Below are 18,305 nucleotides of genomic sequence, written 5' to 3' on the forward strand. Positions count from 1 at the left end.
TTTAACATGCAGTTCGCCGGCTACCTTGCTGCTGCGCATATCGCAAATGTCTCTCTGCACTTGGTATCATCATCCTTTTCTCGCCGTGTCATGGATATGCCGGGTGGCCAACGCGTGGTTGGTCCTATCTTCATAACGGATAACAACGGCAGATTGCTCCTCGCTTCATTGGTCCATAACCCGCGTGCTCCGCTGGAGGATAATAAAGTCACAATCAACCGCCCAACCAGTGACAGACCAAGTTCCCTGAGTCATGGCTCGCAGCTATAAAAGCGTCTGCGGCAGTTCCCTTCTTCAGTTGGCGAGACAACGGCGGCTCGGCCACCATGCTGATCCGCAGTCTGTTTATAAGGCAGTTCGCCGGCTACCATGCTTCTGCGCATATCCCTAATGTCGCTCTGCGCTTGGTGTTATCATTGTTACCTCGCCGTGTAGTGGATGCGCCGGGCTTTCAACGCGTGGTCGGTGCTATATTCTTTGCGGGTAACAGTGGCAGATTGAGTCATGCTTAATCGGTCCATATCCTCCATGCTCGGCTAGAGGAGGATAACGTCACAATCCTCCGCCCAACCACTCACAGACCAAGTTCCACGACGACATGACTTACGGCTATAAAAGCACGTCCGGCACTTTCGTTTTTCATTGGGCGAAGCAACACCGACAAGGCCACCATGTTGTTCCGCTGTCTCTTTATCATGCAATTCGCCGGCTACCTTGCTGTTGTGCATATGCATAATGGGGCTCTGCACTTCGTGTTATCATCGTTACCTCGCCGTCTCATGCATGTGCCGCGCGGTCAACGCGTGGTCGATCCTATCTTCCTTGCGGGTAACAGCGGCAGATTGCTCCTCGGTTCATCATACCATATCCCGCGTGCTCCGCTGGAAAAGTATAACTTCACAATCCACCGCCCAACCACCGACAGACCAAGTTCCACGACGACATGGTTTACGGCTGTAAAAGGGTCCTCTGCAGTACCCTTTTTTAGTGGGCGAGGCAATAGCGGCAAGGTTACTATGTTGATCTGTTGTCGGTTTACTAAGGGTAAACCCCATGAGCGCGATTTTGTGCGCGACAGCGACGAGCGACGGCTTGGAGCACCGGATCGGCTGTCGCTTGAAGAGATCGCTTGGTCTTGTCGCGCGAGCGTTCGGTTCTGCAAATCTAGAATTCGTCGCTCGTCTCCCGGAAGTGCTATGAGCGACTAGCCAATAACGCGAAGCCGGAACTGGATGTACATCACTGAAGTACCACCGATTGTGCACGGAACGAGCAAACTGACTGAATTTTTATAGTGCAAAGATAAGGACCTACTGGAAGACCTTCACAAATATTTTATGTGGCTTTTTACAGTAAAACACGCCAACTTAAGGTAATAACACACGCGTCACGCTAGTTTCGGCGCCCACACTGCTGCCCTCATACCAGGAGCACTGGAAAGACGTCGCTCGAAGTCATCTCTCGCATGGGGTGCGACTTGTAGGCGACGAGCGAACGCGACAGCCGTCTTCACCACGTCGCCTGTCGCTGTCGCGCGCAAGATATCTTGCATGGGGTTTATACTTTTTGCATTTCGCTGGCTACCTTCCTGCAACGCATATCCCTAATGTCACTCTGCACTTGGTGTTATCATCGTTACCTCGCCGTGTCATGGATGTGCCGGGCGGTCAACGCGTGGTAGATCCTATATTCCTTGCGGATAACACCGGCAGATTGCTCTTCGCTTCATCGGTCCATATCCCGCATTGTCCGCTGGAGGAGATTAACGTGATAACCCACCGCTCAACCACCGAAAGACCAAGTTCCATGACGACATGGTTTATGGCTATGAAAGCGTCCCCAGCAGTTCCCTTCTTCAGTGGGCGAGACAACAGCGGCCCGGGCGCCTTGTTGATCCGCTGTTTGTTTATCACGCAGGTATGTTACCTTTTCCGTTTTCCGTGCATCCGTTCTGATGACCGATGTATGCTGCTATTGATAAACCACCCGAACTCCGAACTCCTAAACGGCCAAAAGAAGCAGGCTTTGGATATTGCTGAAATCAAAATATTTCAATCATTGGTCAACACGAGGTTTGAGGCTTTGGAAGCTCGTGTATCTTCTCTTGCGTCACCCTCAACGCTTAGTGGTGCACAGGTTTCTAATGAGAACCTACACACTGAAGTCCAGGAAATAAATGTCGCTATATCAACTCTCTCATGCATGAGCAACAGTTTACAAAACAGCTCGCGTAGAAACAAGATTATTATACATTGTCTCAGTTTAGGACCCTAACGAGAATAAAAAGCAACTTTCTTCCAACATTGCTAAGTAGTTCCAGGAGACTCTTAGGATCGCATGTTAGCCTATCGAAAGGTGTCATCGATTCGGAAATAATTTCAGAAGTTGGTCACGTCCCGTTATTTTGAGGCTCCTTGATTTTAGGATAAGTTGCTGCTGCTGAAGAATTGCTATAAACTTAAAAGCGGTAGCTTTTGTGTTTCAGAAGAATTCTCTACACAGGTTCGTAATATTCGCTAGAAGCTCTTGGAAGTGTCCTGCTCTCGTAGGGATAGTTGCTCATCTGTCAAACCTGATTTGATCATGTATTTAGGGACAGGGCACGAAACGACTGGAAGAACACATCCAATAGTCTCGTCAGAACATCTGCTGGCTCAACTAAACTTACCGAAACGTTTGCTAGGACCGAATCCTCTTGAATTCACAGTAGTGGAAATGAACTTTCCATTTTAAACATTAATGCAAGAAGCCTTGCCAGCAATTTCTCTAAATTGATTGCTTTGTTCTCATCTTACTCGCCACATATTGTCGGCGTTACTGAGACCTGATACATGATTGTGTGCATGATTCTGAGGTAATCCCCCCTGGTTTCCAAATGGTTCGGCAAGACCAAAAAGTCCGTAGAGGAGGTGGTGTTGCTCCATTTTTTCAATCACACTTTCAATTTTCTGTACTCCTTGCCCCATCTGATACTGAGTCATTGTTGTGTAAAGTCCAACTTCAAAATATGTCTTTGATTATAGGGTTCGTTTACCGTCCGACTGGATCTAATATTGAGCCTTTACACATTCTATGCGAGTTTTTGTATAGTTATACTTCTTCATCCAACGTTATCTGCATGGGCGATATTAATGCTCCTGGTGTTTTTTTGGTCTTCTACGAAAGTAAGCGGGCACGAAGTAGCTATCGGGAAGGGAGTTGGTCCACATTTCATTGTCCTGTACTGTGCACCACATCGTTCAGTATTTCACTCAGAAAACTTCAGTCCTTCATCTTGTTTTCTTGCTTCCTCTCTTTTTAACGCTGGTTACGAATGCGAGGTTATTGATGGAATATCTGACCACAGCGCTGTGTTAAGCATCTTCCTTAAATCCCGCTATATCTACTACACATTTCCTAAATTGAACGGCGCTGATGATTCGGAAATAACAGACGCCCTATGTAAAACTTTTCATGAGTTTGAACTAGCAACTATTTCTAGTGATACTTATACCTTGAAGTTTCTTCGAAGATCTCATCAGAAAATATACCAACTTTTTCATTCTTTCAAAAACAATAATAAGAAACACTGGACTTCCTTGGATGACTAAGGACCGTTTGCATTTATCGCGTCATGTGGCCTGATTAAGTTGATCGAAACACTCTGGTGACTCAAGAAAACTCGTGCAGTTCCATAGCGCTAAAAAGAAGCTGGTTCTGAAATTGTTGCTGCGAATATATGTTATTTCATGGTAACCTTGCTGAAATTACCAATATCTAATAAGCGTAAATTTGAGAAGGTATGCTACCACCCGGGTCATCCTCAGACACGTTAATAATTAACAATGTTGCAGTTTCTGATTCTCAGACAATACCTTCATCTTTTAAAACCTACTTCCACTCTGTCTTTGCGACTAATAATTCTGTAGCCCCTCTTTTTGATTCCGAACCATACCCTACAATCCAATAGATTCCCCGTGCAAACTGTACAATCAATGCCTAACCGACCGCAGACACATGCGCCGTAGCTTGAAGGAGGCGACGTGTAGGCGCCTTCCAACCATAGTGAAAGGCCGCCTTTCAAGGAACGCTTTCTTACGCGTGGCTCAGCACCATTGCAGCGGCCCGTCTGCCCGCTCTGAGGAATCGTCGTTTGAGCGAAGGTCACTGCCTAGGCATCCTTCTTTCATTTGGCGCCTCAGTCTTGGGTGGCGATTCAGTATCAGTTCCACCTCGTTAGGAATAACTTCTCCGATGTGTGAGACAAGCAGTCGAGACCGCGAGTTGTTTAGTCTACCGCCTTGAACAAGCTACTAGTGAATTCCCGCTAAGCGCTAAAAGTTTTTGGTTCTTCCCATTTCCCTTTTTTTTTTCACACTACATTTAGGTATTGTTCAAGTTAGCCGAAAATGTATCGTATATCAAGCCGCGTTCATGGCCGCATGTGTACGGGTGACTACGAAACCATAATGTTGGAACCATTGAGAAATACTACGAATGTCACCTGCGTACGTGTGGTTCCGGAACTACGAAGGTGGAACCGTTAAGAGATCGTTGCATATTGAGTTATCCATCGCGATCGGGAAAACACTTTTATCACCAACAAAATCAAAGAACTTTAGGCTTGTAACATTTACTGGATGAGCTACAATAACTTCTGAAGCGCGCTGCCGATTATATCTACTGAGATGCCCCTTTCCGCTATCGAAGCGAGCGCATCATGCACGTAATTATTATTCGAAATACGAGTAGTTGTATGTGTTCTGTACCGCAGACAAATAAATAGTTGTCGTGCGAAAAGAAGAGAAAATACGATGAGAAAGTTTTCAGAATCACGCATATCATAGGAAAAATAACGTAGCGACAACCAGTAGCAACGTTCAAAACGCAGATCTTTCTTATGTAAAAAAGGACGTAGTGCGCACCCATCTATTTTCTCTACATACGCACTTATTTTAGTTTTCGTGGGTTATCGTTTGTACTCATGAAGGTGACGAGCGCGCATTCGCAACTGTAAATTACAACTATTCCAAGTGCGGCGGTAATAGATACTTCAATATATTCCCCGCAGGAACGGAACAAACAGTGTCTAACCGACTGCAGACGCATGCGCTGTAGCTTGAAGGAGGCGACGTGTAGGCGCTTTCTAACCATATAAAAAGGGCGCCTTCCAAAGAAGCCTTTCTTACGCGCGGCTCCCAATACAAAAATGTCTATTGAAATGTTGTTGGCATATTGTTGATGAATTGGTAATTCAAAACGTTTTTTAACAATGCCTCAACAATTACGAAAGCAGGGAGCAATAATTCAGCAATAAAGTCTCAGGGTAATTCCCCAACAAAAAAATCGCTGACTAAAAGCTGTGACCATATAGTTGAATAGTGTCGAGTAATATTGAGCCATTGTTGAGTAGTTCCTAAGAAGAATCGTTGAGTAAAATGTGTTGATTTACTGTTGAATTATAATGAGTATTATTGAGCCATTGTTGAGTGTTCCGAACAATAAAGTCTTTGTGTAAATGCTCTTAATTTATTGTTGAATAACTTTGTGTCTTATTCAGCAATATTGAGTTTTGAAGTATGTGTGAAAAACAACGAACATCTGTGTTGTGTGTGTCTTTTACACATATATATTGTTTCGTTGATCACTTAATCACCATTGCGTATGTACAGGGTGTTCTTTTATGTTTCTTGAACCATAGACGTATCTACCACGTGGGCAGGGGGACAGGGTCCCCTGCCCACCATTTAGATACGCCTATAGTTCAAATTACGTAACTTGGTCCCTCTCCCACTTCAGAGAGTGGGGAAGGGAATGTGCCCCCTTCACGTTACTACTGGTTGGGCGCCCCCTGTCCTCCCAGTGGATACGTCTCAGGTTCAAGGTACGTGAAACGCCCTGCATATATATATATATATATATATGTATATATATATATATATATATATACATGTATGTATGTATATATTGTAGTGGGAATATGCATGTGGCGCTGTGCGGACTGCCACCGCTGCGGCGCGAGACCCGAGCTCGGGCTGCTGATGCGAATGCCTAGGACTCGCGATCAAGCGCTACTTCAGATCCCGCGTACGAGCTGCAATAAACCTCGTTTCATTTGGTGGAGGTGCTGGGTAGACATCAGAAACTGGAAGTCCAAAGCCGGACGCTACCTACTGCTGCGACCATGCCTGACCAAACCACCCAGGAAGATGCACCACAGCCTCCGGCGGTCATCGTTTCCGGTGTGTTGCGTCAGCGTCATCCTGCCATCTTTAGCGGCACCGATGATCATGACGTGGAGGATTGGTTTTCATCTTACGAACGGGTGAGCCAGCATAACAAGTGGGACGACGTCACCAAGTTGCACAACGTGCTGTTTTACTTAACCGGCGTCGCGAACCTCTGGTTCCGAAACCACGAACACGATTTCGCAACATGGAGCACATTCAAAACAAGTTTCGCAGAAGTGTTCGGGTGCACCGCTGTGCGCAAGCTTAGCGCAGAACAACGCTTAAGGGGGCGTGCGCAACATCACGGTGAAAAGATGTCATTGACCTGTGTAAGCGCGTGAATCCGTCAATGTCAGAACAGGACAAGATAAAACACATTATGAAAGGCATTGATGAGGACGCCTTTCAAATGCTGTTAGCGAAGGATCCGCGTACCGTCGCTGAAGTTATCAATTTGTGCCAAAGTTTTGACGAGCTACGGAAACAACGCATCTCAGCTCGGCGCCCACCGCCTACGGAAGATTCGTTAGCAGCATTCATTATTGGCGACAACCACACAACTTTGCTGACGCAAATAAAAGAATTTGTGCGCGAGGAGGTTGCACGACAGCTCTCGATTTTGCCAACCACGGAGAATCCTTCTCAATGTTTGGCTCCAGCGATCCGATAGATAATTCAAGAGCAAGTGAACGAAGCTCTTCCACCTTCGTGTCAGCCGGCTCCCGTGGCCGCGCCTCGGACGTATGCTGAAGCCGTTGCACGGGCGCCTCGTCTGCCGGGGTTCTCTCTTCCGCCTTCAGCGCCTCACCCGCTGGTGTTCTCTCCTCCGCCTTCGCCTCGCTAGCCGGCGGATCCCTTTTTCAGTGCACAGCAGAAGAGTACAAATCCTTGGCGCACTGCTGACAACCGCCCAATACGCTATGCCTGTGGTACCCCGGGTCATCTTGTGCGCTTCTGCCGCCGGCGCTTGCCGGCCTTCGTGGGCAGCCCGCGACGACCCAGCTCCGACTTCCGACCTTTCCGTATGCCTTCAAGACCACCACTGGAAGTCTACGCTTCTGATGACATACCGGCACCGCAGTCACAGCTCTACGGCACTCGTCGCTCGCCTTCCCCTCGTCGGCGCTCACTCTCACCCATGCATCGTAGACCCAGTGCCAGTACTACTGAGGCGGAAAACTGATTTCGGCAGTTCCTGAGGCACGAACTGCGTCATCGTCGGAACATCAAAGTCCGCGTTTTTCCCCCGCTAACGTTATTGAAAAGTCCGTGGATGGCATCAAATCTCTTGCGCTCGTCGATACAGGTGCTGCTGTATCCGTGATTACTGAGAAGCTTTGTCGTGCATTACAGAAAGTGACCATGAAGCCGTCGGTACCATTGCCTAGAACAGCCAGTGCACAACAAGTACAGCCAGTCCCTACGTGCACTGCCAGGGTGCTGATTCGAGACATCTTGTATGCGATTGATTTCTTTGTGTTAATTTGTTGCTCCCACGATGTGATTCTCGGTTGGGATTTTCTGTCGCGCCATCATGCCGTCATTGGCTGTGCACGTGATGAAGTTCAGTTCTCCGTTCAGTGCGATTGGCCATCTCACGACTTACAATTTCAGGATCTTAGCAGGATCTGTGTAGCTTGAGATACTCACCTTCCTCCTCACAGTGCTGTATTTGTCCATCTTTCATGCGCATCGCTTGTCGAAGCGACGGTCATGTTTACACCCGCTGCCGTCTTCACTCGCCGCCAGCCAATATTGTTGCCTTTCGCCCTCTTCACGGTTCACCATGGTGCTGCAGAAATACTGATTTCAAACCCAAATTCGTACACTTTGGCATTGCACTGTCGCGAGACTATTGGTGCCATCGAGTCCGTGGACGCTGACGTTATTGTGCACTTCCCCATTGCGGACGACGTAGATACTGCAAACGTAATAGCACTGACACCCCATGTGCCATCTAACCGAGTACCACCGAATGTTTTTTGTCGCTCCATTGCCGATGACCTCGAGCCGACACAACGTCAGCAGCTAATAACTCCTTTAAATGATTCTCACGCCTCTTTTGACTGGAACCAAGCATCATTAGGCCGCACAAGTACCGTCTCTCACCACATTGATACGGGACATCACGCACCCTTACGCCAGCGTCCGTACCGCGTGTCATCCACCGAGCGTCGTGTCATCACCGAGGAAGTTGAAGACATGATTGACCGTGGTGTTATCAAGCCATCCTGCAGCCCTTGGTCGTCGCCTTGCCACCGCCGGCCTTCAACTTACCTTGAAAAAGTGCCACTTTGGAGCACGCCAGCTGACCACACTTGGCCATGTCGTTTCCAAAGACGGCGTCCTTCCCGACCCTGATAAACTTCGTGCTGTCACAGAATTTCCGCGGCCGACTACATTGAAAGAGCTCCGAAGTTTTGTCGGCTTTGCTCTACTTTTCGACGCTTTGTGCGCAATTTTTCCTGCATCATCGCTCCCCTGACGAAGCTCCTGGCTGGCCCTGGTGACCTTCGCGATTGGATTCCGGCATGTGACCACGCCTTCACCACTTTGCGTTGTCTGCTTACCTCACCGCCTGTTCTACGCCACTATGACCCGACTGCACCGACCGAAGTTCATACGGCCGCCAGCGGCGTTGGTCGTGGAGCCGTCCTTGCGCAACGCAAGCCTGGCTTTCCGGAATATGTGGTTGCATATGCGAGTCGTCCCCTCACGGCAGAAACCAAATATTCTGTCACAGAAAAAGAATGTTTGGCTATAGTTTGGGCGTTAAACAAATTTAGCCCTTACTTGTATGGCCATCCGTTCGATGTTGTGACAGACCACCGCGCGCTCTGCTGGCTTGCGTCACTGAAAGAACCGTCAGGGCGTCTTGGACGTTAGGCTCTTCGGCTCCAAGAATTTGACATTCGCGTCATCTATCGATCCGGGCGCCAACATTTTGATACAGATGCACTCTGCCGATTGCCCACGCGATCCGACGAAACGCCACCCTCATCCATAGAGTGCCAGGTTGCTACACTTGCTGTTACTGACATGCCGTCTGAACAGAGAAAAGATCCGTGGATTGTCTCTCTCATTGACATTCTTAGCAGTTCTTCAACGTCTACATGCCCTCGAGCCCTTCGTCGCCAAGCCACCCACTTCGTGCTACGGGACGCCATCTTGTACCGCCGAAACTATCAGCCAAACGGTCGCAAATGGCTGCTAGTCATCCCTCGCCATTTGCGTTCCGACGTATGCACGTATTTCCATGCAGACCCACAACAAGCTCATGCTGGCGTCCTGAAAACATACGAGCGGCTCCGCCAGCGGTACTACTGGCGCGGCATGTATTCTTATGTCCGCAAATACATTCGATCATGTGCAGCTTGTCAGCGACGGAAGACATCTTCTCATGCGACAGGCCCTCTGCAACCTTTACCCTGTCCTGCACGCCCTTTTGATCGGGTTGGCATCGACCTTTATGGGCCTCTTCCATGCAGTGCTAACGGAAATCGTTGGATAATTGTCGCCGTAGACCACCTGACCAGATATGCTGAAACTGCTGCACTTGCTTCGGCTGCTGCTCGCGACGTGGCCGCATTCATCTTACGGCATTTCGTCTTACGGCACGGCGCACCGCGAGAACTGCTCAGTGACCGAGGCCGTGTCTTCTTGTCCGAAGTTATTAATGAGCTGCTCGCCGCGTGCCGCACTATTCACCGCACCACTACGGCGTATCACCCACAAACTAACGGTCTAACGGAACGATTCAACCGCACTCTTGGGGACATGCTCACCATGTATGTTGCGTCTGATGATTCCAATTGGGACGATGTCCTCCCTTTTGTGACGTACGCATACAATACCGCCGTTCAGGCTACCACAGGCTTCTCACCATTTTTCCTTCTTTATGGGCGTTAACCATCCACTACCCTCGACACCGTACTACCATATCACCCGGATGCTTCTGAATTCACCCCTCTTTCCGAAGTTGCTCGCCAGGCTGAAGAGTGCCGTCAACTGGCTCGCTCGTTCACGTCGGCTACCCAAGGAATTCAGAAAGATCGCCACGACAACGATCTGCCCACACAGTCCTTCGTCGTGGACTCTCACGTCTGGCTTCGGCTGCCCTTCCACGCTCCAGGCCTTAGCCCAAAGCTTGCTCCGAAATATCAAGGTCCGTACCGGATCGTCGCGTGTACTTCGCCTGTGAATTATGTGGTTGAACCGGTGACGCTATCGTCGGACAAACGCCGCCGTGGCCGCGAGACGGTTCACGTCAGCCGCCTGAAGCCCTACCACTACCCACTTATCGTGTCATCGCCTTAGGTCGCCAGGATGGCTCCTCCGCCGCGGGGGCAATTGTAGTGGGTAATATGCATGTGGCGCTGTGCGGACTGCCACCGCTGCGGCGCGAGACCCGAGCTCGGGCTGCTGATGCGAACGCCCAGGACTCGCGATCCAGCGCTACTTGCGATCCCGCGTACGAGCTGCAATAAACCCCCTTTCAATATATATATATATATATATATATATATATATATATATATATATATATATATATATATATGTGTGTGTGTGTGTGTGTGTGTGTGTGTGTGTGTTTTAAAAGTTTCATTTGAAAAGTTGATGCACTTGTTGAAAAACTCTCTCATTCACAAACGTTTTCTTATTCCGGGTGTCCCAGCTAACCTTAGCCGGAGTTTAAAAGTATCGGAATGCCACGTAGCTAGATAGAACCAAGGTAATCTGGTTTGCTGTCGCTTGGTGATACTCCAATTATTTTTTTATTCCGCCTAATTCGTTAATTAAACTTAGTTATTTATTCGACATCTCAAATATATGTTGGTGGAAAAGTGTCAATAAGAAAATTGTTGAGCGGCACAAAAAACTCCCGATACAGCTTTCTGTTGCTCAACAGGTGCTACATGAGTGTATTTTTTCTAGCGTGAAAGTAGCCCGCGGATGCATGCAAAATTGCCGCGCGACTGGCCGCTTGAGGCACTTTGCGTCTATTCGCGGGCTTCTTCCATGCTCGGCAAAATACTTTTATGTGGCACGCATTGAGCAACAGAAAGCCGTATCGGGAGTTTTTCGTGTCGCTCAACAAGTTGGTCAATTATTTTTAAGTAATTACCTTAAAGTACCTTACCTTAAGTAACAATTTCCGCGACAGACCACATACAAAAGCGAGCAACATGCATTTGGTCGCTTCGTCTTAGAGTGCATCTCAGCAAATTGATAAACTTGACATCAAGTTCGCTGAAACACCCTGTATGTATGCCTATATATATGTGTATATATATATATACACCTAGGAAACACAAATACCCAAGAAAGTCGATGGGGAAACGGTGCCGCAGCAGCTCAATTGGTAAAGCATCGCACGGGTAATGCGAAGGTTGTAGGATCGTTCCCCACCTGCGGCAGGTTTTTCTTTCGTCAACTTTCATTTCGATTAATCTATCGGTTCTTTATTTCATTTATTAGGCACAAGGTAATTCCCCTTTTTCCGTGGTTTCAGTGCTTGTTGGCTTCTTCATATATATATGTGTGTGTGTGTGTGTGTGTGTGTGTGTGTTAGGAAGCGGCATAGCCTCCATGTTAAATATGGGCAAGATGGCGGAGAAAGCTCACAAAATTCAAGTCTGGAATATATCCATGCGAAAACCACGCATTGATTCTGCGCTACGCCGTAGTAAGGGATTCCGGAGTTATTTTGACCACCTGGGTTCCTTTAGCCTGTACCGAACGCGCGGTACCCCCCCCCCCCCCGAGGCGTTTTTGCATTTCACCCCCATCGATATACAGCGGGCGCGGGCGGTAATCGTTCCCGCGCACTTTGGTTAGTAGCACAACGCCTCAGCCTCTACGCAACCACAGCGGGTGCGGCGGAGAAAGTGGTGTACATTCATGTAATTTTTAAAGAGTGCGTTTCACTTAAATGTTACCCCCTAGCGCACAATAGAACAAAATGAATAGACGGGCCGATATCTACGACATGGTGCTCATTTTACATGGTGGCCAAAGTCATTTCTTTGACATAGATGGGGGCTACCCAATGTGCTGGAAACTTCCTTGGCCAATAAGCACAATCTGCGCTGCTATGCTGTTCCGGTGACAAATCGCTTAGCGCAGAAGGACGCCCCCAAATGTTTTAAGAATGGGACGACAGACCTTGTGCAGATTGCCATGATTGCGAACTAACAAGCACAAACGTCATTTCTGTACTTTACTGGTCAATTGTTCAGCTCGCATGGTTGCCGTACGCATTACTTCTTTTTAAATCCAAACGGTGAAAACTCTTGCCGCACACATGGCACGGCGTTTGGGACGTTTGAATTTTGCGCAATTTCCAGCGCACTCCATTAGCTCCGTCCGGTGCGCAGCATCACTGCGATAAAGAAAGCAGGTCATCAAAGAAGCGAAGCAGAAAACTTTCATACACTTGCATATCGCGGCAATTGTCCAGCAATAAGATTATATTACAAAATTTATTGTTAAATGCTACAATTCTTGATGATATCAGCGCGTATTTGTATGGATGTACTTGTATGACTGCTTGTTTGCGCTGTTGACGCTTCAGCGCATTCCCGGAGTTTGTGCACGCCGTTTGCCTGGGAGCTTCCAGTGTTTTCTGCGTTCTTTGTGTGCTTCACTGTGACTTCTTTAGAACATTCCTGCGTGTTGCTCGCTTTTTATGGGCTTGTTGCCTCGAAGATCGCCATGATCACATCCTTCTCAGCGACATTAAAGGTGCTTGTGTGTTTCGAATTGCCCTTGTTCGTCCTTTGCGACGCGGTGAACAAAAGTTCGAAAATGCGTACAGCGCCTGTGCGTGTCTGCCGCACTCCTCTTTTCTCAGTTTTCATTCCTAGTACAATCCTTCCGTTGAGAGAATTGATTATACATCATTTGATTTGCGGTATTGAACATGGAGTTTTGTCCTGGTTTAACTTCAGATTCGGCTTGTGGTGACGTAAGGCAGCTATGTGGCGCCAGCTAAAACAGGGCATGTTTTCGCCACGATGTCTTGTGCGGTGTTCGAGCACATTTTGAGTTAGCCTTATTAATGAGCGCAATAGAATGCGACGTGAAACCATCCGAACTGTACTGTAATCGAAGATATTTCGCTTGCGCCACGTCATCTAGTACATCGCGTGTGAGCGGCCTTGTAGCAACGAGGGGCGGTGGGATGGGGGAAAATGTATTCTGCTGCGCTGTTCGCTTCAGGATCGAATGCACCCACGTTGCTGCAAGGCCACTGACATGCCGCAAGGCCGACATTAACGCCATCAGAAAACACAGAGGAGCTTATCGCGCAATAATAATAAAGAATTTCAAGGGTGTACTTGCGATTCTATGCGATACGTGAGCTACAATAGGGGTAGTGCCACCGAGTGCTGCAAAATCATCGAGTTATACGCCTTGCCAACCGCATGTGTTTCGTTTTCCACCAATTCGCGCCCATTCAACTTTCTTTTTTTTTTTTGATCTTCTCATTTCGACGCCATCGAGTGCTTCGCGAAACGGCTTCGTGTAGGCGCTCTTTGCAATCACGGAAAGGCAGATTTCATGGCATTCCAGGTCCCACTTTACTGGGATAGAACATTCAAAATAATGTAATTTCGTGAAATTGCAGCTTTTCGCATTTCAGTAACTGATTGATTTACCAAAGTTTTAAAATCAGTAAAGGAACGAGATTCCTGGCATATCTGCCGTCTCATCCCACTGTGTTTCAAGGCGGCATGTATACGTTATCGGCAACATAAACATCAATGATTAGCAATGTTTCTTGTGACCATAGAAGTGGCTAGTTCTGTCGAAAAAATATTTTTGCTTTGAATCCGAGCACTATAGAGAGAACAGATTGAAAGGAGAGCGCATCGTTGTGAACTAAATTACGACGCTTTTCCACAAGCTTGGAATAGTGCTTTTTCGATGGAGAAGTTCTGTGAAATACCTTCTTTGAGAGTAAGCAAATCTTCAGTAGCATCAGGTAGACGAGGAATAAAAGAATATAACGCTGTGGTTTTATGATTATTTCACAAGCTCACACTGCCACTGGCGAGAGCAGCCACACTTTCGTGTATTCAATGACTAGTCATTTGTATCCGTACATTTATGTCAGCCAAATGGTCCATGTAGCTCTTTTGAGTGTTGCTTTGGCTGCATGGTGGCTTCACGTTTTAATACTGACCACTTTTTTCAGATTCAGAATGAGCTGAGAGACGCCCCAGCTGGAACGCTAAAGGTGAATTTTTTGGCCATCCATTCTGTAGCGTCACCATGATCAAATACAGTGATGCCGTGAAAATGTATTGCAGGATAGAGAAAAAACAAAATTGCTGATGCAACTGCAAGGCATTTCCTCCAGTGAATAATTGGTGCAGAGTGCCTTCAGAAGCAGACCTGGTGCCTTTAAGCACTCAGCTGAAAGACTGCAACTGCACCGGGACTGGGAGTGAATTTCAGTGTTACTTGGGAACATATTACCGCAGAATGTGCCTTTTTAGTGTATATGCCCGATATAAGGGGCGTTCAGAAACTTAGTGTGCACATTAGTGGTGTGCATGAGTGCACGTTTTTCTAGGTTTACCAGAATAAAGGTAATATTACCTATGTCATACAGCACTGCACTGCTAGCGGTATCACACCAAAACAGCAGCACCCACTGATAAAGTTGGTTGAAGAACGAGCAGTCACTGGGCTTTCTGCATTCCAGGGGCCAAATTCCAAAAAGATTGTTATCGAGCTGGACGGTGTGCCGTGCTGGTCACCACGTGCTGTAGCTTGTGCGGCATGAATCTCCTTGTCATTGTGTCCCTTTAAGATGCAGAAATTTCATCACTGCTCATAAAACAATTGGAAATTGGGAGGTTGAGGGGAAGTGGCAGGGCTCCCCTCTCGAGAAGCCAGTGCATGGCCTCTGCTCTACTTGCAATCCTACCGTAATGATAACCAATGATGCATGTTATACTATTATTCAGCCAAGTGCATTCCTCGTTTTGTGTTAAAGGGACACTAATTACACCCTAAATCAACTTAAAATCAAAGCACATCGTTTTGAGTATCTACTCCTGTTCATCCCTTGGTATTTGGTTGATAATTAGACAAAATAAAGCTCAACGTTCGATTTTCAGAGTATCGCACCAAAGCCTTCATGCTGACGCCTCATTGTAACATCGTCGCTTTCAAGTATTTTTACAAACTTGGGTCGTTTTCGTTCAGTCAAAGTTCCTGACGCTTGTTAATTTGGGTTTTGGGCGTTTTTGGGAATACAATAAAAATGCCGTTATTTGTAAAAGAATTGCTACACGTGAGCAGACACCATCAAAATCCATGACGTGACAGCAAGCTGGTGTGGGAGACTTCAAGGCAGCTTTGCCACCAACCTTTCCTCTTGGGGCTTTTAGTTTACTCAGCCTCTTGTAACGATACGAGTGAATCTCTTGAATTGTAGGAAGGTCATTTGCATATACACCTGAAATTATTTTTCTCTTTAGTGCTTTCATACCGTGGTTGCTTAGTGGCGTTGGTACAGCGCTGCTAAACACAAGGTCACAGGATCAAACAACCACATTTTGACGGAGGTGAAATGCAAAACTACCCGTTTACTGTGCAGCTCGAGGTGGCCAAATTAATCCGGAGTTCGCCACTATAGCGTGCCTCAAGATGAGATTGTCATTTTGGCAGCAGAACGGCAGAATTTAATTACTTAATTTTTTGGGGATCATTTAAGCTGTAGTGTTCATTATCTCTGCAAAATCTCATGCTTGAAGTGTTCTCCATAAAGATTTATAAACACTAGATATAAGTGCCTACTTATTATTTAATTAGTGGTTATACGTGATGACGGAACGGTGGCACTAACGAGACAGACAGAATTGTAATACAGTGAGTGCGGGCACCATGACGCACGTCGAGGAAATGACCGGCGTCTCCCTAGCGGTCCCTGACGTGGACATCAACTGACTGTCCACAAACTTCTGAATTCACTCCATGATCTTGGGCAGCCTGCGCTTTGCTAGTCGATTAATCTAATTGATAAGGTTGTGGTTGGCACATATTACCTTTGTGGCTTGTGTACATTTTATACAGAAGAGTGGAATCTCGCAAATTACTTCTGGAGCACACCAAGAGCACCTGATGTGTAGTGGTAACCTTAGCAACGATCGACAGTCATGTCCCTCTTCCAGCTCATAATGCTGCTTGTCAACACAAGCAGCTGCAGTTGCCCAAGATGGCGTGAAAGAGATTCATTGAATAGTCCGACGGTTCATTATGAACCCACTTCCCTCAACAAAGCAGCCCAATCTCTTCCCATTAGACCATGGGCTACCCATTGACACAAATGGGTTGGAAAATAGGGACAAATACCTGAAAATATGAAGTATCCTTAGAAAGTTAATCACCTTAAATAATACTAGACGTTTTGGATACTTTGGTTTACATAATTTTCTTGTTTGTGCTGGATAAATCATTGTTTTTCTGAACCACGTGCCATCTAGACAGCATAAGAAGCTAGTAAGAAGTAAAGTAAATTTAGCATTCTAGATCTGCATCAACTACTGTTGTGGTTTATTTACAGTAGGGCTGTTGTGTAAATGTGCTTGAAAGGCTTAAAACTGCCTTGCTAACGTTTACTTAAACATGCAGGTTCACATAGGTTGGATGAGTGCACATTGAGAAGGTTATCCTGGCACAGCTTTCGATGGCCTGCCATGGTGGACCAGAAAAGTTTGCAAGGGCCTTGCTTCACAATACGTTCACAGAGAAGGAGTTCATGGGCCATTTGCTCTTTGGAAATCAAACCAAGCGGAAAAAGAGGCTCTTGTCCCCATCAGGGTAAGCGCTGTTATAGGCAACTACCATATATCCTTTCCCATTGCATTTTTACGTTTACATTTTGTATCTAAGATTAGCAACTTGCCATTGGCATAACAAACGGCTTTCAAGTAGCCCGTGTGCAGTTGTGTGCTACAATAGCCTACCATTTGGAATGACTGTTCCTATGATCTTAAGTGCCTAATGCCACCACACTCAAATGCTTCTAATATTTAAATACTGCCTTCACTGCCAGAAGTTGTTGAAGGCTCCACCAGATGAAGTGAGCTGCATTTGCGCATTAGCAGTGCTACATGACTGTCATTGCAATCAACAGTTGTCTGTGAAGCACGCACCAAATATAGTGGCATGGAGGACATGTTTAAGTAGCCTGAAAGCGTTATTCTAATACACGAATTGCGGAGAAGGTATGTTCAAATGGTATTACTTCTCAGTTCGAGGAGCAGCACATTCAGCATATTTCAGCAATCAAAACAACTCTCCAGGTTCTGTAATGCGAAACAATTGTCTCACCAACTTCAACAGACCACATTGAATTAATGTTGCTCCTGTCGTGAAGGAGGTCCATGTGATGGTAGACAGCAAGCAGCCTTTCAGCACAGGGAACATGAGTTGTGTGGCAATTTTCTTTTGGTTGTTTCAATCAAATAACCAACAGGGCAGACTTGCCAGCATCATTGTCAACAGTAATACGCTTAGTGAACGCTTGCACATTCTAAGCACCTAAACTATTAATTAACATCCATTTTATCGCTTTGTGTTCTAAGATATGAAAATAAATATATTTATGTGGCTTTTCCCCATATGCTTAAATGATTTTTGAGAATAGGCCCTTGGCGACTACTGTATAAAGCTTCTTGCAGTCTATCGGACAGGTGCACTACTCCCATTCTGAAATTGTTCTGATTGTTTTCTGCTTCCTTACTTAACTTGCCTGTTTAAAGGGTTATTATGAAACATTGCTAAGTAGACTATGGTCTTAAATTTATAAAAAAAGATGAATGGGCTTTCCTGTCACTCTTGTTTAGACAATGAAGGATCTCATTTTGGGTAAAAATATTTCTCTCTAGTTAGGAGATATATATCTTTCACTGGTGTGCAAATACTCGAAACTTTCGAATTGAATAGTGTTTTATTCGATTTGGTCTGAATGGTCACTATTTGTAAATGCGAATATTATTCCAATATTTCAAAACACCAATGAACCGCCAAAACATAAATGGAGTTCATTATAACGAGGTCGTACTGTATGCCACGCTC

General features: G+C 46.4%; 1 protein-coding gene across 13 annotated transcripts in view; it reads right to left on the reverse strand.

The window, feature by feature from the left end:
* LOC129384481 (uncharacterized) overlaps window positions 1-18,305 on the reverse strand; it is a 564,425-nt gene that overhangs the window by 500,139 nt on the left and 45,981 nt on the right. Inside the window, exon 1 of one of the 13 annotated variants that reach the window (XR_011890221.1) lies at window positions 12,467-12,570. The exons of the other annotated variants lie outside the window; for them this stretch is intronic. The gene's annotated coding sequence lies outside the window, so the exon portion shown is untranslated. Of the gene's footprint in view, window positions 1-12,466; window positions 12,571-18,305 lie in introns of those variants that run through there. 13 annotated transcript variants of the gene reach the window in all.

This window comes from Dermacentor andersoni, chromosome 9 (genome assembly GCF_023375885.2).
Source record: "Dermacentor andersoni chromosome 9, qqDerAnde1_hic_scaffold, whole genome shotgun sequence".
NCBI classification, from domain to species: Eukaryota; Metazoa; Arthropoda; class Arachnida; order Ixodida; family Ixodidae; genus Dermacentor; species Dermacentor andersoni.